The sequence below is a fragment of the Anomaloglossus baeobatrachus genome, chromosome 7, assembly GCF_048569485.1.
Source record: "Anomaloglossus baeobatrachus isolate aAnoBae1 chromosome 7, aAnoBae1.hap1, whole genome shotgun sequence".
Lineage (NCBI taxonomy): Eukaryota > Metazoa > Chordata > Amphibia > Anura > Aromobatidae > Anomaloglossus > Anomaloglossus baeobatrachus.
Genome location: NC_134359.1, coordinates 167,364,949 through 167,392,885, shown reverse-complemented (window position 1 = coordinate 167,392,885; position 27,937 = coordinate 167,364,949).

The window sequence follows — 27,937 nt, the reverse complement described above, 5'->3', positions numbered from 1 at the left end:
TGCTGAGCTGTGACGTGCGGTAGTCACCGCCCACAGCCCTGTCACTCAATCTGAGTGGCGCCGGCATCCTGTAACGTACCCGTCTTGTTTGAGAGCCCGGAAATGCCGGGACGTCAGAGGATGCCGGCGGCCACAGCTCCAGGGGGTCATGTGACAGGCACTGAGCGTGCAGCATAGCGCCGCTCAGTGCCAGAAATGGAAATACAAGCCAATGGAGAAAATACCTAGAATTGTAAGTAGAACTTCGACAGAAAATAAAAAAAATGGGTGAACCACTCCTTTAAAAATTAGCAGGAGGGTGTAATGTAGAGGTGCTTGAAATTGCTTGGCACCAGTGGGACATAATGGAGTCCAACAGCCACTTTTAGGATGCCACAAAGTTTCAGCATTTTTTGCTATTATACTAGCTTATTAAAATTGAGCAGGAGGGTGTAATGCAGAGGTGCTGGAAATTGCTTGGAACCAGTGGGACACAAATGGAGTACAACAGCCACTTTTTGGATGCCACAATGTTTCAGCATTTTATTCTTTTATAATAGCTTATTAAAAATGAGCAGGAGGTTGTAATACAGAGGTGCTGGAAATTGCTTGGCACCAGTAGGACACAAGTGGAGTCCAACAGCCACTTTTTGGATGCCACAACGTTTCAGCATTTTTTTTCTATTATAATAGCTTATTAAAAATGAGCAGGAGGGTGTAATGCAAAGGTGCTGGAAATTGCTTGGCACCAGTGGGACACTAATTGTTCTGCCTTATGGCAGCCTGCTAATAGTCATTCATTGCAATTTTTGTTACAACCTCTAGAGGTCGTTGTTATTCCTTTGAATTGCTGAGTTTCCTTTAAAGGGAACCTGTCATCAGGAATTTGGCTTTCAACCTAAACGTTTCCCCCTCTGCAGCTCGTGGGCTGCATTCTAGGAAGGTTTTTGTACTTTTTGTGCCCCTTTTTAAACCAAAATAAACACTTTATAAACTTGTACCTTTCTGTTTGAAAATCTTGTTAATTTTCCATGGGGGCGGGCCGTGTGGCGTCCGTTGCTGTAGCTTACGCCGTCCCCCATGCTCCAAATCATGCCTCATAACGCCGCCCACTGCGCCGAGGTCCCGTGCACGCCGGGACACCTAGTTACGTGGTCGCAGGCACGAGAGTATGGGCGGCGCTGTGATTGCATCGCAAGTACCCGCCCATACTCTCGTGCCCGCCCTTTCCCCCACTGCCTCCAGCGTTCTGCGCCGGCCCGACATCACCTCCTTCCCATCGTACCCTGCAGCAGGAAATAGATGGGAGGAGCGGAGCACAGGTGAAGCGGAGGATCTGAGCGACGTACAGAGGGGAGAGCGCGCACACGAGAGTATGGGCGCGCACTTGCGATGCAATCACAGCGCCGCCCATACTCTCGTGCCTGCGACCACGTCACTAGGTGTCCCGGCGTGCACGGGACCTCGGCGCAGTGGGCGGCGTTATGAGGCATGATTTGGAGCATGGGGGACGGCGTAAGCTACAGCAACGGACGCCACACGGCCCGCCCCCATGGAAAATTAACAAGATTTTCAAACAGAAAGGTACAAGTTTATAAAGTGTTTATTTTGGTTTAAAAAGGGGCACAAAAAGTACAAAAACCTTCCTAGAATGCAGCCCACGAGCTGCAGAGGGGGAAACGTTTAGGTTGAAAGCCAAATTCCTGATGACAGGTTCCCTTTAAGCTAATGTATTCTGGGTAAGAAAATGCACCCAATCTGAGCTGAGAAGTCTGCAGCCATTTTCTCCTTGGATTTGTCAATGAAGGACCTGCGACTTACCTCTCTGTACATTCACCCCTGCCTAGTGTAGTCCGGTGAGCAAATCAAATTACATGTGTTAGTGATAGAATCTTAAGCTGGGTTTACACACTGCAACATCGCAAAGGACATCGCTGTAACGTCACCGGTTTTGTGACGCAATAGCGACCTCCCTAAGTCTCTGTTAAGTCTCTGGTGAGCGTTCAAACAGGCAAACCTGGCCAACAACGCAACAGCGATCCGGACCTGCAGAGCGACCTAGCTGGTTGTTGGGGACGTTGATAAGCAGCCTTTTGAAAGGGAAGTTGCTAACAAAGTCGCTGCAAAGTCTTCACACACTGAAACTTCATGCTGCATAGTGGGAAACAAAGGACCTAGGAATGGTCCTGAACGACTTGTAACGATTACAACTTCACAGCAGGGGCCGGGTCGCTGATAGGTTTCACACACTGCAACATCATAAACAACATCGCTATTGCATCACAAAACCGGTGACGTTACAGCGATGTCGTTTGTGATGTTGCAGTGTGTAAACCCAGCTTTAGATGGAAGAGTGTAGCAAATGCATTGTATATTGTAATCCTGCATCTTTGTCCCAACCTTGTCTAGATAAGATTTCTATGTGTTGAAGCTGCAGTGACCTTTCACCTAGATTCTCATTAGAACCGTATCTCATATACTGTTATGCTATGTTAACTCTGTATTAACACTGTACTGACTGTATTCATTTTCTTGTTATAGTTTTTACCCATATAAAACAGTATCTTGGATATACCGTATTCCGTATTCAACTGCATCTTGGATATTCTTATATTCACTGTATATTCCACATATACTGCAATCAAGTTCACGTTACCAGCTAATAAATCAAGGCTATTGAACTCCACACTCTGCTTATTTGAAATGTGAAAGAGAGTTTAGCTGTATGCTGGAGATTCACAGCGTTACGTGAAAGAAGGCAGAACACTAATGGAATACAACAGCCACTTTTAGGATGCCACTAAGTTTCAGCATTTTTTTCTATTATAATAGCTTATTAAAAATGAGCAGGGGGGTGTAATGTAGAGGTGCTGGAAATTGCTTGGCACCAGTGGGACACAAATGGAATCCAACAGCCTCTTTTTGGATGCCACTAAGTTTCAGCATCTTTTTCAATTATAATAGCTTATTAAAAATGATCAAGAGGGTGTAATGCAAATGTGCTAGAAATTGCATGGCACCAGTGGGACACTAATGGAGTACAACAGCCACTTTTTGGATGCCACTAAATTTCAGCATTTTGTACTATTATAATAGCTTATTAAAAATGAGCAGGAGGGTGTAATGCAGAGGTGCTGGAAATGGCTTGGCACCAGTGGGACACAAATGGAGTCCAACAGCCACTTTTAGGATGCCACTAAGTTTAAGCATTTTTTGCTATTATACTTGCTTATTAAAAATGAGCAGGAGGGTGTAATGCAGAGGTGCTGGAAATTGCTTGGCACCAGTGGGACAGAAATGGAGTCCAACAGCCAATTTTTGGATGCCACTAAGTTTCAGCATTTTTTAGTATTATAATAGCTTATTAAAAATGAGCAGGAGGGTGTAATGCAGAGGTGCTGGAAATTGCTTGGCACCAGTGGGACACAAATGGAATCCAACAGCCACTTTTTGGTTGCCACAAAGTTTCAGCTTTTTTTTTCTATTATAATAGCGTATTTAAAATGAGCAGGAGGGTGAAATGCAGAGGTGCTGGAAATTGCTTGGCACCAGTGGGACACAAATGTAGTCCAACATCCACTTTTTGGATGCCACAAAGTTTCAGCATTTTTTTCAATTATAATAGCTTATTAAAAATGAGCAGGAGGGTGTAATGCAGAGGTGCTGGAAATTGCTTGGCACCAGCAGGACAGTAATGGAGTACAACAGCCACTTTTAGGATGCCACTAAGTTTCAGCATTTTTTAGTATTATAATAGCTTATTAAAAATGAGCAGGTGGGTGTAATGCAGAGGTGCTGGAAATTGCTTGGCACCAGTGGGACACAAATGGAGTCCAACAGCCACTTTTAGGATGCCACTAAGTTTCAGCATTTTTTGCTATTATAGTAGCTTATTAAAAATCAGCAGGAGGGTGTAATGCAGAGGTGCTGGAAATTGATTGGCACCAGTGGGACACAAATGGAGTCCACCAAGCACTTTTTGGATGCCACAAAGTTTCAGCATTTTTTTCTATTATAATAGCTTTTTAATAACGAGCAGGAGGGTGTAATGCAGAGGTGCTAGAAATTGCTTGGCACCAGTGGGACACAAATGGAATACAACAGCCACTTTTAGGATGCCATTAAGTTTCAGCATTTTTTGCTTTTATAAGAGCTTATTAAAAATGAGCAGGAGGGTGTAACGCAGAGGTGCTAGAAATTGCTTGGCACCAGTGAGACACAAATGTAGTCCAACATTCACTTTTTGGATGCCACAAAGTTTCAGCATTTTTTTCTATTATAGTAGCTTATGAAAAATGAGCAGGAGGGTGTAATGCAGAGGTGCTGGAAATTGATTGGCACCAGTGGGACACAAATGGAGTCCAACAGGCACTTTTTGGATGCCACAAGGTTTCAGCATTTTTTTTCTATTATAATAGCTTTTTAATAACGAACAGGAGGGTGTAATGCAGAGGTGCTGGAAATTGCTTGGCACCAGTGGGACACAAATGTAGTCCAACATCCACTTTTTGGATGCCACAAAGTTTCAGCATTTTTTTTCTATTATAATAGCTTATTAAAAATGAGCAGGAGGGTGTAATGCAGAGGTGGTGGAAATTGCTTGGCACCAGTGGGACACAAATGGAGTCTGACAGCCACTTTTTGGATGCCACAAAGTTACAGCATTTTTTGCTATTATACTAGCTTATTAAAAATGAGCAGGAGGGTGTAATGCAGAGGTGCTGAAAATGGCTTGGTACCAGTGGAACACAAATGGAGTACAACAGCCACTTTTAGGATGCCACTAAGTTTCAGCATTTTTTGCTATTATACTAGCTTATTAAAAATGAGCAGGAGGGTGTAATGCAGAGGTGCTGGAAATTGCTTGGCACCAGTGGGACACTAATGGAGTACAACAGACACTTTTAGGATGCCATTAAGTTTTAGCATTTTTTGCTATTGTAATAGCTTATTAAAAATGAGCAGGAGGGTGTAATGCAGAGGTGCTGGAAACTGCTTGGCATCAGTGGGACACAATTGGAGTCCAACAGCCACTTTTTGGATGCCACTAAGTTACAGCATTTTTTGCTATTATACTAGCTTATTAAAAATGAGCAGGAGGGTGTAATGCAGAGGTGGAGGAAATGGGTTTGCTCCAGTGGGACACAAATGGAGTCCAACACCCACTTTTTGGATGCCACCAAATGGCAGCACTCTTAAATTAAAATGGGTTTGCAATAATGTGCAGGAGGGGAGAATGCAGAGGTGATGGGACTTGCTTGGCACAAGTGGCACAATAATGGAGGACAGCAGCCACTCTGGATGGCACTAACTGGCAACACTCTGCAATTAAAATAGCTTTGCTAAAAAGGGCAGGAGGGTACAGTGGTCGGGTTGTGGGTGAGTGTAGAGGAAAGGAAGCATCACTTTCTATCCCTCCTAATGAGTAGAAAAAGCTGTGGAAAAACAAGCGCAATAGGGTCTTACCCCAATATGTGAGGGGCAGGGAGGGGGGGAGTCAAATTACTCACCAAATGTAGTTGTGAAAAGCCACAACCACTATAAACGCATGTATCGTCGATCCAAGGCTGCAGCCAAAAAGCAATGGTTTTATATATTGATGTTTTACACGGGTAATATTGGGTTATATTTTCATTTCTTGCCACTTTCTCTTTTTTTTTTGGAGGAGCTACAATTGAATGCTCCTCCGATGTATTATTTGTGAAGGTTTTTGTGCATTTGTGGAAAGGGTATATAGGACGTCACGATTGACAACGTGGCATCCTTTCCCGCTCATTTTTTTCTTTTGAGGGATGTTCCTATGACGTCATGATGACTATATATTGTATGTGTTGTCCGACCTGGACAGATTGGATGTTATTTCTATTCCTGGTGGTCCTGATGAAGGGGGCAGATGTTCCAGAAACGCGTCGACCTGAATGACAATAAAGTGACATTGATCTGAACATCTGCTGAAGTGATCTATTGGCGTGGCATTTGAACACCTCTCTCCTCTACTCTCTGTTATCCCTCCTAATGGTGAAATGCAGCAAGGAAGTCCCTGAACTTAGCTACACAGACGCTGTTATCTGAAGGTGTAAAAAGCGTTTCCACGGACCTTACTGTCACCTATGGCTCTGAGCCAGCTGTAATTAGTCCTTAAAAGGGCTCAAATAAACTTCTGTCCCTAATCTGTAGAACGCTGCGTGTATAGCATACACAGCAGCATCGGTGACAGGAGCTGCGTGAGCGGTGACTGACACCCAGACGCAGAAGGCAGATAATGGCGTGCTGTAGGAAAATGTCCGTTTTTATAATGCAAGGACATGTGACATGGACAGCCTATGACAGATGCCCTTGCTTCTCTGCCAAAAAGTACACTTAGCTGTGTGTGTGTCTGGGATTGGCTGACATTCTGGCCCGCTCCACTACACGCACACTTAGGGAAGGAAGAAAAAAAAAATGGCGATCACCATTATCCCAGCAGCAGTGATCTGAACACGCAGCCCCCGCACACTATACGCTAAAATTTGATAATAGTGTGAGTCACAGAGTGACTCACACTATTACAGTGAAAAGCCAGCTAGGAATTAGCTAGGCTTTTTGCTGATAGAACCGTTCTCGAACGTAACTCGAGCTAACGAACTTTTAGGAAAAAGCTCGAGTTCTAGTTCGATCTAGAACACCCCCCAAAATCACTCGAACCGTGAACTGGAGAACCATGAACCGTGCTCAGCTCTAGTCTTGAGGTGTCAGGGGAGGAAACACGACAGTACAGAACAGTGCTGACAGTAGTCAAGTGCAGACAGAGAAGTGGAGTCAAGGTTGGGGGCCCCTGGACTACCTGGCTAAGTGGCAGACAGTAAACAGGGCCACAGGCGATGGAGGTCCAGTCGCGGGAGACCTTAAGTGGACCGGGGAAGGGTTGTAGCCTGCTGGTGCCGACAGCGGGAATCCGGTCCAGAGGCCATGCACAGACGGGGTGCCTGGACCCCAGGACAAGGAAGGTTGAATGCCCCTTGTTAATTAACCAGCAGTGGACGAGGTTTCAGGCCATGTTCTCCAGAAACCCAGAGAGCGAAATGGAAGCCCAACGCGGGGGATAGGGTGTCCGTCAGAACTAGAGATGAGCAAACCAGCCGCGGTTCGGCTCGAGTTCGGTTCGTCGAACGGAGGTCTCGTTCGAGTTCAGTTCGGTGAATGTTCGACGAACCGAACTGGAACCGCATAGGAAACAATGGCAGGCAATCACAAACACATAAAAACACCTAGAAAACACCCTCAAAGGTGTCCAAAAGGTGACAAACAATTCACAACACAACACAAACACATGGGAAAGTGACAAGGACATATACTCATGCGAAAACAAAAGAGCTGGACAAGGAAAAAGAGGAGGAGACACAGATAAAGGCATGGCACGCCCTTCTAAAATCATGTAAAACACCACAAGGTGACTCCAAGCGGAGTTCTCCCTTTTTTCCAAAAATTGGGCCACACACACACACACCCACCCCTTCAGTGGCAGCACTTGTGCCCCAGTTGTACACTTCACAGCTAGATTTGCATCAAGCACATTCAAAAATACGCCATCCTTTTCCGTCCTCAGGATTGCACCGGGGTAGGTAGCAAAGTCTTTCTTGATCCCAGCTCTGTTCATCTTGGACCATTTTTAAAAACAATGTAAGCAAGGGTTACTCCAAGCGGAGTCTCCCTTTTTTCCAAAAATTGGGCCACACAGACACTCACCCATTCAGCGGCAGCACTTGTGCCCCAGTTGTACACTTCACAGCTAGATTTGCATCAAGCACATTCAAAAATACGCTATACTTAACCGTTCCCAGGATGACCCCGGGGTAGGTAGCAAAGTCTTTGCTGAACCATGACTTGTTCATCTTGGCTCCTTTTAAAAAACACAGCAAGCAAGGGTTACTCCAAGTGGAGTCTCCATTTTTTTTCCAAAAATTGGGCCCCACACACACACACCCATTCAGTGGCAGCACTTGTACCCCAGTTGTACACTTCACAGCTAGATTTGCATCAAGCACATTCAAAAATACGCCATACTTAACCATCCCCAGGAGGACACCGGGGAAGGTAGCTAAGTCTTTCCTGATCCCAGCTCTGTTCCTCTTGGCTCCTTTTAAAAAAACACAGCAAGCAAGGGTTACTCCAAGCGGAGTCTACTTTTTTTACAAAAATTGGGCCCCACACACACCCACCCATTCAGTGGCAGCACTTGTGCCCCAGTTGTACACTTCACAGCTAGATTTGCATCAAGCAAATTCAAAAATACGCCATCCTTTTCCGTCCTCAGGATTGCATCGGGGTAGGTAGCAAAGTCTTTGCTGAACCATGACTTGTTCATCTTGGCTCCTTTTAAAAAACACAGCAAGCAAGGGTTACTCCAAGCGGAGTCTCATTTGTTTTCCAAAAATTGGGCCCCACACACACCCACCCATTCAGTGGCAGCACTTGTGCCCCAGTTGTACACTTCACAGCTAGATTTGCATCAAGCACATTCATAAATACGCCATACTTAACCGTTCCCAGGATGACCCTGGGGTAGGTAGATAAAGTCTTTGCTGAACCATGACTTGTTCATCTTGGCTCCTTTTAAAAAACACAGCAAGCAAGGGTTACTCCAAGCGGAGTCTACCTTTTTTTCCAAAAATTGGGCCCCACACACACCCACCCATTCAGTGGCAGCACTTGTGCCCCAGTTGTACACTTCACAGCTAGATTTGCATCAAGCACATTCAAAAATACGCCATACTTAACCGTCCCCAGGATGACACCGGGGTAGGTAGCTAAGTCTTTCCTGATCCCAGCTCTGTTCCTCTTGGCTCCTTTTAAAAAAACACAGCAAGCAAGGGTTACTCCAAGCGGAGTCTACTTTTTTTACAAAAATTGGGCCCCACACACACCCACCCATTCAGTGGCAGCACTTGTGCCCCAGTTGTACACTTCACAGCTAGATTTGCATCAAGCAAATTCAAAAATACGCCATCCTTTTCCGTCCTCAGGATTGCATCGGGGTAGGTAGCAAAGTCTTTGCTGAACCATGACTTGTTCATCTTGGCTCCTTTTAAAAAACACAGCAAGCAAGGGTTACTCCAAGCGGAGTCTCATTTGTTTTCCAAAAATTGGGCCCCACACACACCCACCCATTCAGTGGCAGCACTTGTGCCCCAGTTGTACACTTCACAGCTAGATTTGCATCAAGCACATTCATAAATACGCCATACTTAACCGTTCCCAGGATGACCCTGGGGTAGGTAGATAAAGTCTTTGCTGAACCATGACTTGTTCATCTTGGCTCCTTTTAAAAAACACAGCAAGCAAGGGTTACTCCAAGCGGAGTCTACCTTTTTTTCCAAAAATTGGGCCCCACACACACCCACCCATTCAGTGGCAGCACTTGTGCCCCAGTTGTACACTTCACAGCTAGATTTGCATCAAGCACATTCAAAAATACGCCATACTTAACCGTCCCCAGGATGACACCGGGGTAGGTAGCAAAGTCTTTCCTGATCCCAACTCTGTTCATCTTAGATCATTTTTAAAAACACAGCAAGCAAGGGTTACTCCAAGCGGAGTCTCCCTTTTTTTCCAAAAATTGGGCCACACAGACACCCCATCGGTGGCAGCACTTGTGCCCTAGTTGCAAACAGGATGTTTTGATTTGCATCAAGCACATTCCAAATCCACAAGCATTTACTCTCCCCAGGATGACACAGGGGTAGTAAATTCCTTGTGGATCCATGACTTGCTCATTTTGATGAACGTTAGTCTCTCCACATTGTCACTGGACAGACGCGTGCGCCTATCTGTCAGCACACACCCAGCAGCACTGAAGACACATTCAGAGACAACGCTGGCAGCTGGACACGACAAAATCTCCAAGGCGTAAGTTGAGAGCTCTGACCATTTTTCAAGATTTGAAGCCCAAAATGAGCAAGGCTCCATTTGCAAAGTCATGGCATCGATGTTCATTTGTATCATCCTCTCCAGCCGTTGACTATGTGTCAGACTTGTTGTCTCTGGTGGCCTTGCAAAGGACGGTCTAAAAAAATTATGAAAAGATTCAATATAATTGCTGTTACCAGCACCAGATACGGTGCAACTGGTACGGGTAGACTGTTGAAGATGTCGAGACCGTCCCATGTTTGTCAAGTTCCAACTGGGAGATTCACTCCCTGCACCTGCACGGTTGTTTGGTGGAAAAGCCGAGCTAAGATCGAGAAACAGCTTCTGCTGATACTCCTGCATACGTGCGTCCCTTTCTATGGCTGGAAATATGTCACAAAATTTGGACTTGTACCGGAGATCTAATAGTGTGGCAAGCCAGTAGTCATCATCACTTCTAATTTTGACAATACGAGGGTCATGTTGGAGGTAAAAAATAACTTTTATTAGTTCCTCTAAAAATAGGGAAGGATCACCTTGCCTATGCATAACAAATATTCAGCTTAAGGGTTAAATGAATTGCAAAATCCTCCATAGCAATAGGGGGACTAGCATACCCTGTAAACATGCAATAACATCTAAATGTCAATTGGTGCTGGCAGATATAAATATTTAACCGAGATGGCCAAGATTTTTCACACAACTGCTCACTCAGACCCTGTTCACAAATCGGCAGCAGTGTTAATTACATCCAATATTACCCTCCAGTTGCTAATAGGAGGTTTTTTTAGTGACCATAATACCCACAGGTGTTTGGTCAGAAGGAACAATATTCCTCACATCCGGTTAAAAAATTAGCAATATTCAGGAATTCAGATAGTCAAGTTGTTAACCTGGTATTGTCTGAAAGGGAACAATCTCACCCAATTGCTGGTGTCTTGTCTCCCAAGTGGTCAGTTCGTCCTCATATTCGGCGTTTTCCAAAAGACCCTCACCAAACAGGTCTAGGACCCCTTATGAATGGACTCACTGTCCTCTCCCAGAGTCTCCTTCTCCCTTCTCCCGACGCATTTCTTATACACCATTCATTAGGGGAGCATTAAGGAGAAAACCTATACTGGGTTATTCTAGAAAAAATGAGAACATGGGAAGAGTAAGAGGGGTTCTCAATAGCAGCCCCCAAAGTACCTCACCCTACATAGAAGAAACATGGAGAAATAAGCGACTTACCAGACGGTGACAGCGCAAGTCCTATTAGCTGTACACCGCTGACCAGCTAAATCACTTTTAAATAGTCACCGCTCTCCTGCCGGCGTCCGACGTCACATCCGCGATTGCGCTCACCGCTTCCGCATTACGCGGTGGAGCGCATCAGTGGAACGCACGTCCCACAGGAAGTGACGTCGGCCATATCCGGCGCGCTCAATATACTACAATGGTAATACAAGAGTGGGACGCAACAGCGCCCAGCGGCCCGCCCCCTCACCTAATCAGGACAGCGCATCGCATGATGCCTCACCGCGCATGCGCTTAGTCCGCGACGCGGACTGTCCAAACAGTGAAAGGCCAAGTATTTTCTCATAACATACACTACTAAGATCGGGCGATGACCGCTAATACCAGATAATATGAGTAGGTTTCAAGAGTACAGTTAAACAAAAAACAGATACTGAATAGCAGAACAGAAGTAAAGTCTCAGACATAGATCGAACATGCAAAACAAAAGATCATTAAATCACAAATAGGTTACTGACAAATTACAGAGGACATATAGGCTCTGAGAGAAGTGCTGAAGGGAAATGTCATTAATAAATGGCTGTAAAAACACTGAAAAAGGGATGAGGGGATAAAGAAAAACGGATGCAGATGGAACTATAAAAATAATAACAAACAGAAAAAGGATAGTGGAAAAACAACTAGCCAACTCCATCACCAACTAGGCTAAACTGATGACTCTGACCCTGCCTAGCTGCGGGGGTTTGCACCCTAAAAGTCGGTGGTTGGCGCCCCCACTCGTCCGGTGGCTTTCCCTCCTAGCTGTCACTACAACCTCCACTTACAAAAAGGGTGCATAGGAAATACATTCGTTGAGACCAAGAGGATGGGCTGTTTTTAGTCGGAAGATCCATCTGCACTCTTGCCACACACCCACTACAGCGAAAGCATCCCTTAGGACTGCTTCTGAGCCAGTCACAGCCCGTGCCCCTATTGTCAACAAAGTGACTGTGGGTCAACCTGTCTTGTAGTGACCTAGCTCGTCTAAAAGTGATCTGGGGTTTTTCTGAAACAAATTTGCCAATATCAAGGTCCATTCTCAAAATGGACCAATGTCTCTCCAGCACCTCTCTCATAGCCTTCGAGCCATTATTAAATGTTGTGATGAAGCGGACTAGCCCAGCTGCATCATCCTGTTTTGGTGGCGGATACAACAGAGTCGGCCTGCTGATCTCATTGACTTCTTCACGTGCCTTTTTAATAACCGTATTCGGATAACCTCTATCACGAAATCTTTTCTCTAGGTCATCGAACTGTAGCACACACCTCTCTTTATTGGAGCAATTTCTCTTTGTTCTGGAAAATTACCCCTTTGGGATGCCCCTCTTCTGAGACATAGGATGACTACTCTCCCACCTTAATAGCAAGTTTGTTGCTGTCTCCTTACGGTGGGTACTGGTGGCAATACATCCTTCATTAGTCTACTGGAGGAAGAACATAAAAACCTAGCAACCCTAGAACTAGCTCTGAAGGAACAAATAGATATAACAAAGAAGTTTTCAGGTGATGGTGATTTTGCAACTAAGGAGGTAACACTCCAGAACACCATCGAAAAATTTCAATATCATCTTAAGGAAAAAAAACATAGGTTCTATGTTAGGGATTTGCAGGAATTTAGAGATAATAATGCGTATAATTTTTTCCCCAGTAGACCCGTTAGGCAGAGTGAGCCAGAAAGTACCTCCACGGACACAGAGGCATCGGACCTGGAGGGTAGGAATATAGCTTCCCGTGGGAGGGGTAAGAACAAAGGGAAGGGACGGGGTGGTTATCGTTTTTTAGAGCAAACACACTACCCACTTAGGAACAAGCAACGACAAAACAACCCTCCCCACCACCGGGACAGCCCAGATAATTAATTTATCAAGACATTTGTTGACAGATGCGGAGAGAGCAGTCCTGAGTAAAGGTCTGGGGTTCGTTCCTACATCTGATTTTGACAAGTTCGAGGGGGTAAAGGACTTAAATTTGTTTAACCGCAAACTCAAGTGGAAAAAGCATTTCATAAGAGAGAATAAAAAGCAGAGTGCTGAATTGGGTATTTCAGAGGACATTTTGGAGGACGTCAGACTGCTTTACAGTATTGGTGAAATTGACCCTAATATGAGTGGTCTGGGTCATTTCATAGGCCTCAAACAGAAGAGTGACAAAATGCCACCACCAATGAGTGATGTGGGGTCTATTGATATCTTTTGTAATTTAGTCACCCGTGACATTGAAGATCTGCGGTTGGGCCGGTCCCGGGACTTCAATCTCTCCAAGGCCGAAATGGGGCATGTATTGTTGACAATAGGGGCACGGGCTGTGACTGGCTCAGAAGCAGTCCTAAGGGATGCTTTCGCTGTAGTGGGTGTGTGGCATGTAGTACGGTGAAGGTAGGAAAGAAATTTTGGAGTACTAACACAGGGAAGGAATATGACATTCGCTGCTTTGTCAACTGTCGCACGAAGGGTGTTATATATAAGGTCACATGTTCTTGTGGACTAGAATACATAGGTAAGACCAGGAGAGAATTCAGAAGAAGGGTGGGAGAGCACCTGAGAGACATTAGAGTTGGGAATGACACCCCACTGGCAAAACATCTGAACACCTTTCATGGGGGTGATATAAATCAAATCACCTTCCAAGGTATTGATGTGGTTCCACGGCTTAGGTGGGGAGGTGATTGGGATAAGAAAATCCTCCAGAAAGAGTGCAGATGGATCTTCCGACTAAAAACAGTCCATCCTCTTGGTCTCAACGAATGTATTTCCTATGCACCCTTTTTGTAAGTGGAGGTTGTAGTGACAGCTAGGAGGGAAAGCCACCGGAGGAGTGGGGGCGCCAACCACCGACTTTTAGGGTGCCAACCCCCGCAGCTAGGCAGGGTCAGAGTCATCAGTTTAGCCTAGTTGGTGATGGAGTTGGCTAGTTGTTTTTCCACTATCCTTTTTCTGTTTGTTATTATTTTTATAGTTCCATCTGCATCCATTTTTCTTTATCCCCTCATCCCTTTTTCAGTGTTTTTACAGCCATTTATTAATGACATTTCCCTCCAGCACTTCTCTCAGAGCCTATATGTCCTCTGTAATTTGTCAGTAACCTATTTGTGATTTAATGATCTTTTGTTTTGCATGTTCGATCTATGTCTGAGACTTTACTTCTGTTCTGCTATTCAGTATCTGTTTTTTGTTTAACTGTACTCTTGAAACCTACTCATATTATCTGGTATTAGCAGTCATCGCCCGATCTTAGTAGTGTATATTATGAGAAAACACTTGGCCTTTCACTGTTTGGACAGTCCGCGTCGCGGACTAAGCGCATGCGCGGTGAGGCATCATGCGATGCGCTGTCCTGATTAGGTGAGGGGGCGGGCCGCTGGGCGCTGTTGCGTCCCACTCTTGTATTACCATTGTAGTATATTGAGCGCGCCGGATGTGGCCGACGTCACTTCCAGTGGGACGTGTGTTCCACTGATGCGCTCCACCGCGTAATGCGAAAGCGGTGAGCGCAATCGCGGATGTGACGTCGGACGCCGGCAGGAGAGCGGCGACTATTTAAAAGTGATTTAGCTGGTCAGCGGTGTACAGCTAATAGGACTTGCGCTGTCACCGTCTGGTAAGTCGCTTATTTCTCCATGTTTCTTCTATGTAGGGTGAGGTACTTTGGGGGCTGCTATTGAGAACCCCTCTTACTCTTCCCATGTTCTCATTTTTTCTAGAATAACCCAGTATAGGTTATCTCCTTAATGCTCCCCTGATGAATGGTGTATAAGAAACGCGTCGGGAGAAGGGAGAAGGAGACTCTGGGAGAGGACAGTGAGTCCATTCATAAGGGGTCCTAGACCTGTTTGGTGAGGGTCTTTTGGAAAACGCCGAATATGAGGACAAACTGACCACTTGGGAGACAAGACACCAGCAATTGGGTGAGATTGTTCCCTTTCAGACAATACCAGGTTAACAACTTGACTATCTGAATTCCTGGATATTGCTAATTTTTTAACTGGATGTGAGGAATATTGTTCCTTCTGACCAAACACCTGTGGGTATTATGGTCACTAAAAAAACCTCCTATTAGCAACTGGAGGGTAATATTGGATGTAATTAACACTGCTGCCGATTTGTGAACAGGGTCTGAGTGAGCAGTTGTGTGAAAAATCTTGGCCATCTCGGTTAAATATTTATATCTGCCAGCACCAATTGACATTTAGGTGTTGTTGCATGTGTACAGGGTATGCTAGTCCCCCTATTGCTATGGAGGATTTTGCAATTCATTTAACCCTTAAGCTGAATATTTTTTATGCATAGGCAAGGTGATCCTTCCCTATTTTTTAGGTATTATTGCTGTATTTCAGGTCCTTCTAATTTATATACCACACCAGTGGCTGCATTATATTCATGTTGGAGGTAGTGCAGCAAGAAGGCGCTCATGTGTCTTGCGCAGCCATGCGGACCAAGTCCACGCTGTGTTTGTGGCATAGAGGTGCTAAACGTTCTTTCTTCCTCTGACATCTCCCCCCAACCTCTTTCAACTGAAATTTGACCAAGGTCTCCCTCATCCGCTTAGTCTTCCATGTCCATGGACAGTTCGTCCTCCATTTCTTCATGTTCTCCTGCACCTTCCTCAACATTTCGCCTGCTACCATGCGACCTTGTTGATCCCTGTCCCCCATGGTCCCATGCCTGCCGCGTTGGTGATGATGAACGTCTGGACCTTGGTGATGTTGTTGTGTCTTGCGCATATTAATCCTCCTGTAGTTCCTCCCCTTCCTGTTGTCCCACCCCCTGACTCCGAATAGTGTTTAGCGTGTGCTCCAGCATGTAAATGACTGGAATTGTCATGCTGATAATGGCATTGTCAGCGCTAAAAATATTCGTCGCCATGTCGAAACTGTGCAGAAGGGTGCATAGGTCCTTGATCTGAGACCACTCCATCAGGGTGATCTGCCCCACCTCTGCATCTCGTTGGCCCAGGCTATACGTCATGACGTATTGCACCAGGGCTCGGCGGTGCTGCCTCAGTCGCTGTAACATGTGGAGAGTTGAATTGCAGCGTGTCGCCACATCGCATTTCAGGCGATGAACCGGCAGGCCGAAAGATTTCTGGAGCAATGCAAGTCGCTCAGCTGCGGCGGTTGAACGGCGGAAGTGAGCAGACAGTTTTCGTGCCCTGGTCAGAAGGCCATCTAGGCCAGGTTAGTGTGTTAAGAATTGCTGGACAACAAGGTTCAACACGTGAGCCATACAAGGCACGTGTGTCACCTTGCCCAGGCGAAGGGCCACACCCAGGTTTGCAGCATTGTCGCACACGGCCTTACCAGGCTGCAGGTTGAGTGGAGACAACCATTTATTAAACTCAGTCTCCAGAGCTGCCCACAACTCAGCCGCTGTGTGACTCCTATTTCCAAGACATGTCAAGCTAAAGACTGCCTGATGCCGTTGCGCTCCGCTGCCAGCATAGTAATGAGGGGTGCGTGATTCCTTCTGCACAGTGAGAATGCTGGTGGCCTGACCAGGCAGGCTTGGGGCGGAGGTGGAGGACCCAGATGATGTGGAGGAGGCAGAAGCAGTGGTGGAACTTGGACAGACAGAGGATTGACACACAAGTCATGGGGATGGCAAGACTTGTGCAGCAGACCCTTCACCATCTATCACTATAGTTACCCAGTGCCCAGTCAGCGACATGTAATGTCCCTGTCCATGCTTACTGGTCCAAGTATCGGTGGTGAAATGCACCCGTTGACACACAGAGTTTCTCAAGGAAGCGGTGATGTTGTTTGCGACATGCTGGTGTAGCGCGGGCCCACCTTTCTTAGAGAAGTAGTGGCGACTGAGCATCTGGTACTGGGGCACAGCAACAGACATAAGGTCTCTAAAATCCTGTGTATCCACCAGGCGGAAAGGCAGCATTTCGGTAGCCAAGAGGGATAAAGTCAACCTCTTAGCTTTGTCATGGGTCGCAGGAAATGGCCTTTTTTTTGTCCACATCTGGGGGACAGAGATCTGGCTGCTGTGTGTAGACGGTGTTGAGTAGGGTGTCCCTGGAAAAATGCAGCTTTGTAAGGAAAGTGCAGGCATAGACATGATGTTGCCTTCATCCAACATTGGTGCTATCGATGTCTGAGAGAGCTGTACACACTCACTTGTTTCCCCTTCCAAACCAACTGACGACCTACCAAGCAAACTGCCTGTTGCGGTTACAGTGGTGGAAGTTGTGCGTGGAAAACCAGGTGTGACAGCTGTCCCCACAGTCCTAGAAGATGAAGAGCGCGCGGATGCACTGGAAGGGGCAGGCGGTGGATGGTTCGCTCCGCTAGGCCGCATTGCAGCACGATGAGCTTCCCATTAGGACATATGATATTTATTCATGTGACGATTCATGGAAGAAGTTGTCAAACTGCTGAGGTTTTTCCCTCTACTAACAGAATCACGACAAATTTTACAGATCACATAATTTGGGCGATCTTTTGCTATGTCAAAAAAGGACCAGGCTAGGCAAGGCTTAGAGGGCATGCGACCTGCTGAGGCCCCACGACTAGTGCTCAGAGGCAGAGTGGTGGCTGACGATGCAGTTGTAGACGTGCTACCAGTGCTCCGACTCTGTCCAGGAAGGCGCAAGGTAACTTCGTCGTCGGTTGCATCCTCCACCGCCTCTGTTGACCTCCTCGAGTGCCTAACTGTAGGTTGACAGTAGGTGGGATCTAGAAATTCCTCATCAATTGTTGTGTTTGCACTCCCCTCACCCTCAGACCGAGCCTCTTCTTGCCCTGACCGAATATTTAAGGTATCATCCATGAGTGTGCAATGCAGGCAGACGTGCTGCAAACCACGTTTAGGATGCCACTAAGTTTCCTCAGTGTTTGCTAGTATAATGGCTTAGTAGCAATGAGTTTGAGTGTGCAATGCAGGCAGACGGCAGACGTGCTGCAAATATCTTTGCACTAGTGGGACAATACAGAAGTCCAACAGCCAACTTTTAGGATGCCACTAAGTTTCCTCAGTGTTTGCTAGTATAATGGCTTAGTAACAATGAGTTTGAGTGTGCAATGCAGGCAAACGTGGTGGAAATATCTTTGCACTAGTGGGACAATACAGAAGTCCAACAGCCACTTTATAATGCCACTAAGTTTCCTCAGTGTTTGCTAGTATAATGGCTTAGTAACAAATGAGTTTGAATGTGCAATGCAGGCAGACGTGCTGCAAATATATTTGCACTAGTGGGACAATACAGAAGTCCAACAGCCACGTTTAGGATACCACTAATTTTCCTTAGTGTTTGCTAGTATAATGGCTTAGTAACAATGAGTTTGAGTGTGCAATGCAGGCAGACGTTCTGCAAATATCTTTGCACTAGTGGGACAATACAGAAGTCCAACAGCCACTTTTAGGATGCCACTAAGTTTCCTCAGTGTTTGCTAGTATAATGGCTTAGTAACACATGAGCTTGAGTGGGCAATGCAGGCAGACGTGCTGCAAATATCTTTGCACTAGTGGGCCAATACAGAAGTCCAACAGCCACGTTTAGGATGCCACTAAGTTTCCTCAGTGTTTGCTAGTATAATGGCTTAGTAACAATGAGTTTGAGTGTGCAATGCAGGCAGACGTGCTGCAAATATGTTTGCACTAGTGGGACAATACAGAAGTCCAACAGCCACTTTTAGGATGCCACTAAGTTTCCTCAGTGTTTGCTAGTATAATGGCTTAGTAACAAATGAGCTTGAGTGTGCAATGCAGGCAGACGTGCTGCAAATATCTTTGCACTAGTGGGACAATACAGAAGTCCAACAGCCACGTTTAGGATGCCACTAAGTTTCCTCAGTGTTTGCTAGTATAATGGCTTAGTAACAATGAGTTTGAGTGTGCAAAGGGCAGGAGGGTACAGTGGCAGGGTTGTGGGTCTGGGTAGAGGAAAGGAAGCCTCCCTTTCTATCCCTTCTAATGGGGAAATGCAGCGAGGAAATCCCTGACCTTAGCTACACAGACGCTGTCATCTTGTGTAGCTGTTAAAATCTGTTTTCATGGCCCTGACTGTCACCTATGCCTCTGACCCTCCTGGTATTAGCCCTTACAAGGGCTGAAAGAAACTTCTATCCCTATTCTGTATAGCGTTGTGTATAGAGCGTACACAGCAGAATCAGAGACAGGAGCTACGCCAGCGGTGACTGACACCAAGACGCAGAAGGCAGATAATGGCGTGCTGGAGGAAAATGTCCGTTTTTATATGTGACATGGACATCCTATCACACATGCCATTGCTTCTCTGGCTAAAAGTCCACTTATCTGTGTGTGTGTCTGGGATTGGCTGACATGCTGGCCCGCCCCACTACACGCGCGCGCTTAGAGAAGGAAGACAGGGGAAAAAAAAAAAAATTGTGATCGCTATTATCCAAACAGCAGTGATCTGAATGCGCTGTTCCCGCACACTATACACTGAAATTTTATAATAGTGACTTACACTATTACAGCGGAAAGCCAGCTAGTAATTAGCTTGTCTTTTTGCTGCTAGAACCGTTCTCGAACGTATCTAGAACTATCGAGCTTTTGCAAAAAGCTCGAGTTCTAGTTCGATCTAGAACAGCCCCCAAAAGTACTCGAGCCGCGAACTGGAGAACCTCGAACCGCGAACCGCGCTAAACTCTAGTCAGAACCCACAGAAATCCCAAAGGTCAGATTTTGCGGGCCATAGCTCCCAAACATACACAGTAACGGGAGTGGACTTCCCCATTCCATTTGGTGTCGTCCCACAGAAGACACAAACACAGAGTGCAGGAGGAAGGGACCCCTGTTTGCTACACCTGGGTGTGGGACCCAAATACACTCACCAAAGGCGACTGGTCACTGGCAACTTGGTTTACCATTGGACTTGTGTGTGATTATTGAACTGTGAGTACACCATTGATCCCCGGTCCAACCCCACATGCCATCTCCAGCAGCCATTACTCCCGTGTACCAAAGGACCTCGAGACTACACCTCCCCTACCCGTAGAGGGGATGCCATCTTGCTGCCCCGCTCCATCAGCCCCTGGCGTCCCATCACCAGGCAGCAGCGGTGTCACCATCCCTCTCCGCAACCCACGAGTGGCATCACCGACACATCAATACCCTTTCCGACGGCTGTGATGACGGACGGCCGTGTGAGCCCGGATCCGGTCACTACTCGAGCCGCAGCAGCGAACCCGGATCAGAGCGGCCCCAGAAGCGGTAGCGGCCCCAGCCCACAACAACCTGAACCTGGCGTCACGAACAGGATTCCTACCCCATCTACAGACCTGGATGACGTGCGCCTTCTTTTGAACTGTAGACCGTGAACCGCTACAAAATGTTGGACTGCCGGCATCAATGTGACGCCCTGGCAAAACCAAGTAGCCACACATTAGGCCCCCGCATAACACCTTCCCTCACCTAGTGCACAAGGAGGGGAAAGAGCACACATAATTCAGGCGCACAGCAAGAGATATTTTTAGATGTATTTATTTCATTTATAAACAATTTATTGGGTCCATGGAAAACACACACTTAAAATCATTTAAAACCATACAAACACAAAGCATGGCCTCTAAGAAATGATCAATAACTCCGGGATAATATACTAATCGATGTGAAGTAGATGTAATATTATCAGAGGTATATATCAATTAATTCTCCAATTCTAATGTTTAAAATAAACAATGATTAATTGCATGCAGAATAGTACACTCAAACCAGTAAATACAGATGGAGAATTTAGCACTTATGAGGTTGACATCCACAATAAAGAGAAAGGCATACAATAGTGCCAACACCAATTGAACGGCTCTAGTACATTAGAAGAGATCCTAATTATAGCATCCTATGTATCCGAGAACACAAATTGTCATAATACCAGTTGTCATGATGTCATATAATCAAGACCATATATGCCTGATAGACAGAAGCCTGTTACGGTTGCTGAGGCACTGGAGACTATGTTCGGATTTCTTGCTACTGCACATGTGCGAGCACTGGAGACTATGTTCGGATTTCTTGCTACTGCACATGTGCGAGCACTGGAGAATATGTTCGGATTTCTTGCTACTGCACATGTGCAAGCGCTGGAGACTAAGTCCTATCTTGGAGCCATTGCACATGTGCGGGTGACATCATCGCTGACATGAGGTCACATGTCTCTGACACCTTCTAAGCTGATTGGCCGCTGGTCATGTGCTTGTGACATGTGGTCACATGTCTCTGACACCTTCTATGCCGATTGGTCGCTGGTCATGTGCTTGTGACGCTTTGCTCGGTGATAGGCCAGCGTGACGTCATTCCTGTCGTTCTGGCAGCAGATTGGCTCTGGTGTCCTCCATCTTGGATGAGGCACAAAGTCTAAATAAGACCCTGACGCACGCCGTCCGGTGCTCAGTCCTCTTGGTTCATGCATGAGAGTAGACACTCTGTGCACGTCCCTCTAGGCATCTGTCTATGCTAGGTGAGCGCTACCGGCAGGGTAGCGTTCTTATACCAGCTTCGGCTGCAGTCCGTATCCTTACATCTTAGTGGAGCGGACATAGGCAGGTGCCTGAGGCACATGGTCTGGCTGGGCCTTGTGATTCTACTCGTAGGTGGACGTTGCCGCTAGGGTAACGTTCCTTATACTACGTCTGGCAGTTGTTTGTATCCTCGCACACTAGGGGAGTAAACATAGGTAGGAGCTTTGTGTGGCTTACGCTGCTGTCCGTCTCTTTTGCACCACTAGTGGAGCGGACCCAGGCAGGTGCCATATCTAGTGGTTCGTGTCCTCGCACACTAGTGGAGCGAACACAGGTAGGAGCTTTGTGCGGCTTAAGCTGCTGTCCGTCTCCAGGCACCGCTAGAGGAACGGACCTAGTTAGGTGCCATTTCACACTCACTGCTTTTGTCTCTGTGACCATTAACAGAGACCATACCACACACCCTCCAAGTAAGGGAGGAATTGCTTTATTTCCTAATTATATTCCTCTGTGAGTTTAACAGAGGTATTGCACTCTGCACTTGTGCTATTACTATTTACAGTGGCACACTTATATACCCCTTATCCTCTGCCATAGTCTGCAGCAGAGTCTTTGCACGGTGGACCCTGACTGTCTGATATTCCTTTAGGTTTTATTATCAGCCCTTCCGTAACAAAGCCTATGTGTGTAATGATATATCCCAACACTGCTATACGTTGTAAAAAGTTCACATTTATTCAATAATTTATATTATAATACATCCAGATAATAGATCTATAGATGGCAGAATTTATCAATAACAATAAATTAAGATTAAGGTATCTGTATTGAATAAAGATAGATGGTGACATTGAATATAAATAGGCTATCTGGAAGTTTCCAGAGAAGAGGATTACATCATGTGTAACATGCATTCATAAGAATCTCCCTACATGGTTTTGGTCAGCTGTATAAATATGACTAACGATGGGAGGGGGGGGGGCTCTCACACTTGCACATTTCGAAGCTGAACCAGGAGACATCCATCCATTCACCCAAGATGAAGTAACAGGCTGTCAGGCCTACAGCATATCATCTTTGCCATCCATTCAGAAACTAAGGAAAGATGGATGAAGATTTCTATTGAATCAGCATGGACTAATTATCGAACTCTTTACGTAAGCTAACAAAGAATACTATTTTTTCCTTTTCTGTAACTGAACTGTAACTTTATAATTTTGCAACCATTTTATTAGATATAAAATACATCTATTTTTTACATTTTTTTTGAAGTTTGTCTTTCATGCGCTTATCACATATTTGAAGGAAAATATATTTAAGAGATATATTTTTAACATTTGGTGAGCCAGCTATTCGTGTTTTTTTAATTTTTGTACTTATTCCTTCACTTTGCACAACGGGGGACACAAGTAATGAATATCTCTTGCAAAGTGTCAGGAATTGACAATTTATAAAAATCACGCAGGATCTAAAAAAAATACGGATAAGTTCAAGTCGCATGAATGTTTTTTAAATTAACTTTATAGAGTTTGCAAAGCCACAGAAGATCATCCTGTGGCGTGTTTTTGGAGGACAAAATAAGTCAGTCCATAAGAAGTACTACAAGTGCAGATTATAAGTCAAAGTCAGACAATGAATTTAAATTCTTTTTATGAACAAAGTAAGCATTTAGAGAAGTCTAGTTTAGCGAATTTATGGTTAGACTTGTATGCTGAGTGTGAACTAGCAAATTCACGAGTAAATTCTAAGGTACTTTTTAACAAAGAGAAAGAGAAGCTTAGAAATGTATCGCATTTAGTCCATGAATTTCACAAGTTAGTGTTAGAAAAATGTAAAGATGGTGGAAATGGGCAACCTGAAAAGTCAGATTTTGACTGTAATGTTGCTAATGAAAATCCTTAAGATGGCCGCACACATGTGCTGTCTATTGAAGGTGACCTTCAGGACACCGGAAAAGAAACAGGAAATTACATAGAGAAGCCAGAAGGGGGAGAAGGCAGAGAAGGAAATGACATAGAAAAGCCAGAAGGGGGAGGAGTCAGAGAGCATGGCGACGATCAGTTTCTAAAAAATGAACAGGCTAAGTTAGAAATTAAACTTAGAAAAAATCTTTTGGACTTACGCAAATTCATTCCTGTGTATGATCCCAAGATACATGTGTGCAGAAATTCAGAAATATTTGAAAGCTTTGTCGAAAAATTAAATTTAACCAATAGTGAGAAAACTCAGATATTCCATATGTGGATACCACAACAATTTTTCAGACAACTGGTTTTAAAAAAATCTTCTGACAATGAGACATTTGATTGTCCAAATGATGATGACATCACAAGATTAAAAAATCTTATCTTGTGTGAAAGAAATGAAGTGAGTCTAAATTATAAGATGTTGAAGGAATTGCAAATTGAACAGAATGAAAGTACGTTCTCATTTATGTCCGTTTTTGAACGTTTATATAGGGCAGTCATTCCGAATGTCAGATTACATTCTTTAATTTACACATTTTTAAGGAAATTTAATTTCCTTAATGATACAACCTGTACTATGGCATTAAAGAAAAAGAACCTATTTGATTGTGCGCAATTTATCGATTTTGTTAGAAATCACCAAATTCAATCAAAACAAAAATTAAATAATGCCGTAAAACCAAAAAGGGTGAAATTTTATGAAAAACCAACATTGTCTCCCAGATCCAAATATTCCTGTGACAAAATGTATGAAATTCGTAGGAAATTGCATGTAAAATACAAATCATACAATCCGCTACAAATTATTTATAAAAGCTTTGAAAGACAGAAACAGGTGATGGATTCTCTCTCCTTGTCAGTAATGAGGAAAATGTCTCCCAGGGAACCTGACACCCAAAGACAGCTGGTGGGTCCTCGAAACATTCTTCCTCATTTAAAAAGAACAGTCGGGTTACAAGATTTTTTCAAAAATCCCAATAGTTTAAAAATGGGTTTATTAGATCGGATCTTGGAAGAAAAAAATAAGGTTTGGTTTTCAGCTGGGTAAAGGGGATTTCTGGATAAATTAATTTTGTTATTTGATAATTATTAATATTCATATACAGTGTATCTGTTACGGGGGGCTGTCTGATAATAAAACCTAAAGGAATGTCAGACAGTCAGGGTCCACCGTGCAAAGACTCTGCTGCAGACTATTGCAGAGGATAAGGGGTATATAAGTGTGCCACTGTAAAAAATAATAGCACAAGTGCAGAGTGCAATGCCTCTGTTAAACTCACAGAGGAATATAATTAGAAAATAAAGCAATTCCTCCCTTACTTGGAGGGTGTGTGGAATGGTCTCTGTTAAAGATCACAGAGACAAAAGCAGTGAGTGGGAAATGGCATCTACCTAGGTCCATTCCTCTAGTGGTGCCAGGAGACGGACAGCAGCGTAAGCCGCACAAAGCTCCTACCTGCGATTGCTCCACTAGTGTGCGAGGACACGAACCACTAGATATGGCACCTGCCTAGGTCCACTCTTCTAATGGTGCAAAAGAGACGGACAGCAGCGTAAGCCGCACAAAGCTCATACCTGCGTTCGCTCCACTAGTGTGCGAGGACACGAACCACTAGATATGGAACCTGCCTAGGTCCGCACTTCTAGTGGTGCAAAAGAGACAGACAGCAGCATAAGCCGCACAAAGCTCCTACCTCTGTTCGCTCCCCTAGTGTGCGAGGATACGAACAACTGCCAGACGCAGTATAAGGAACGTTACCCTAGCGGCAATGTCGACCTACGAGTAGAATCACAAGGCACAGCCGGACCATGTGCTTTAGGCACCTGCCTATGTCCGCTACACTAAGAGGTAAGGATACGGACTGCAGCCGAAGCTGTAAGGTATAAGAACGCTACCCTGCCGGTAGCGCTCACCTAACATAGACAGAAAGATGCCTAGAGGGACGTGCACAGGGCGTCTACCCTCATGCATGAACCAAGAGGACTGAGCGCCAGGCGGCGTGCGTCAGGGTCTTATATAGACTCTATGCCTCATCCAAGATGGAGGACACCAGAGCCAATCCGCTGCCAGAATGACAGCAATGACGTCACGCTGGCCTATCACCGAGCAAAGCGTCACAAGCACATTACCAGCGACCGATCGTCATAGAAGGTGTCAGAGACATGTGACCACGTGTCAGCGATGATGTCACCCGCACATGTGCAATGGCTCCAAGATAGGACTTAGTCTCCAGCGCTTGCACATGTGCAGTAGCAAGAAATCCGGACATAGTCTCCAGAGCCACAGCAACCGTAACAGTACCTCCCCCTCAAGGGCCCCCCTCCCGGCGACGCAGGTAATCGGCAACTAAGTCGGGAGCATGGACAGCCTCCTCAGGCTCCCAAGAGCGATGTTCTGGGCCATAGCCCTCCCAATCTATCAAGAAGAACCTGCGCCCTCTAACCATCTTAGAGCCAACTATGACTCGTACCTCATAGCTAGAGCGAGAGGAATCAGAGGCAGGAGAGTGCACTTCACGAGCGTGAGGTAAAATAGCCGGCTTTAGTAGTGAAACATGGAATTTGTCATGGATCCTAAGATGGACGGTTAACTTCAATTGGTAGACTACAGAATTTACCTGTCGAAGAACCTCATAAGGACCCAGGAAGCGAGGAGCAAATTTGACAGAGCTCACTCTAAGTTTCACGTGTTTTGCAGAGAGCCACACAAAATCCCCTGGAGAAAAGACAGGAGCCGGGCGACGAAACCGATCAGACACCGTCTTCATACGGTCCTTAGCTGCTTGGATCGACTCTTGAGTCCGATCCCAAACCTCTCTGGCATTAGTTGCCCATTCGGCCACAAGAGGAGAAGGTGCAGCAGCGAGAAACGGTACCGTTACCCTAGGGTGTTGCCCATTATTGAGTACGAATGGTGTCTGCCCAGTGGCCTCCGCCAGCAAATTGTTAAGGGCAAATTCTGCCCAGGGAAGGAGGGAGGACCAGTTATCGTGGTTCTCAGCAACAAAGTGTCGAAGGTATATAATCATGGATTGATTGGTACGCTCAACCAAACCATTGGTCTCCGGATAGTATGCCGAAGAGAGATTCAACTCAATTTGCAGAAGGCTACAAAGATCTCGCCAGAAACGGGAAGCAAATTGCGGGCCTCTATCACAAATGATACGATCTGGCATCCCGTGAAGCCTAAAGACATGCTTGAGGAATAGTTTGGCTAGTACCCTGGAAGACGGGATTCTCGATGACGGGATTCTCGATAACGGTACGAGATGAACCATCCGGGAGAAATGGTCCGTAATGACCCACACAAATCTATGTCCCTGTGAACACGGAAGATCACCCACAAAGTCCATGCCTACCACCTCCCATGGTCTATCTGGCACTGGTAAAGGATGCAAGAGCCCAGCCGGTCTCTGCCGTAATGGACGGTTGCGAGCACACGAGTAGCAGGAACCGACATATCTCTTGACGTGGCTGGCTAAGTGTGGCCACCAATACGAGCTCTCCAGTAACTCTCGTGTCCGCCTAATACCAAAATGCCCACCCACCTTTGAGGTGTGGGCCCAAGACAGTATATCATTCTGTCGATCAGGCGACACAAAGGTCTTGCCCGGTGGGATTTAGTCTAATGTCACAGAGGAGAGCGTATGAAAAACCCTGGAGGGAAGGATAAGACGAGGTTCGTCAATCTCTTCCTCGGTAGAAACCATAGAGCAAGACAGAGCGTCTGCCTTGTTATTCTTACTCCCAGACAGATAGTTGATGGAGAAGTGAAAGCGGGAGAAAAACAAGGACCAGTGGGCTTGGCGAGGATTCAGACGCTGAGCGGTTTGTAAGTACGTCAGATTCTTATGGTCTGTATAGACCTGGAAAGGATGTTTCGCTCCTTCCAGCAAGTGACGCCACTCCTCCAAGGCTAATCTCAGGGCGAGCAGTTCCCTATCCCCAATGGTATAGTTTCTCTCTGCCGGTGAAAAGGTTTTAGCAAAGAAGAAGCACGGCCTTTTTCTACCTGCACCGTTCTTTTGATACAAGACCACACCAGCACCCACTGAAGAGGCATCAACCTCCAAGAGGAAAGGCTTATTCTCATCGGGTCTTTGAAGAACGGGAGCAGTTGAAAAGTGTCTTTTTACTGCCTCAAAAGCCTGGGATGTCTCAGTAGACCAGACTTTTGGATTAGCACCTTTCATAGTCAAGGCCACCAAAGGGGCCACCAAAGTAGAGAAATGGGGTATGAACTGCCTGTAATAATTTATGAATCCTAAGAAGCGTTGCACCGCCTTCAAGGAATGAGGTTCGGACCATTCCAGGACAGCAGAGAGCTTTGCAGGATCCATAGCCAGACCCTCTTGTGAGATAATGTAGCCCAAAAAAGGCAAGGATGACTGCTCGAATACACATT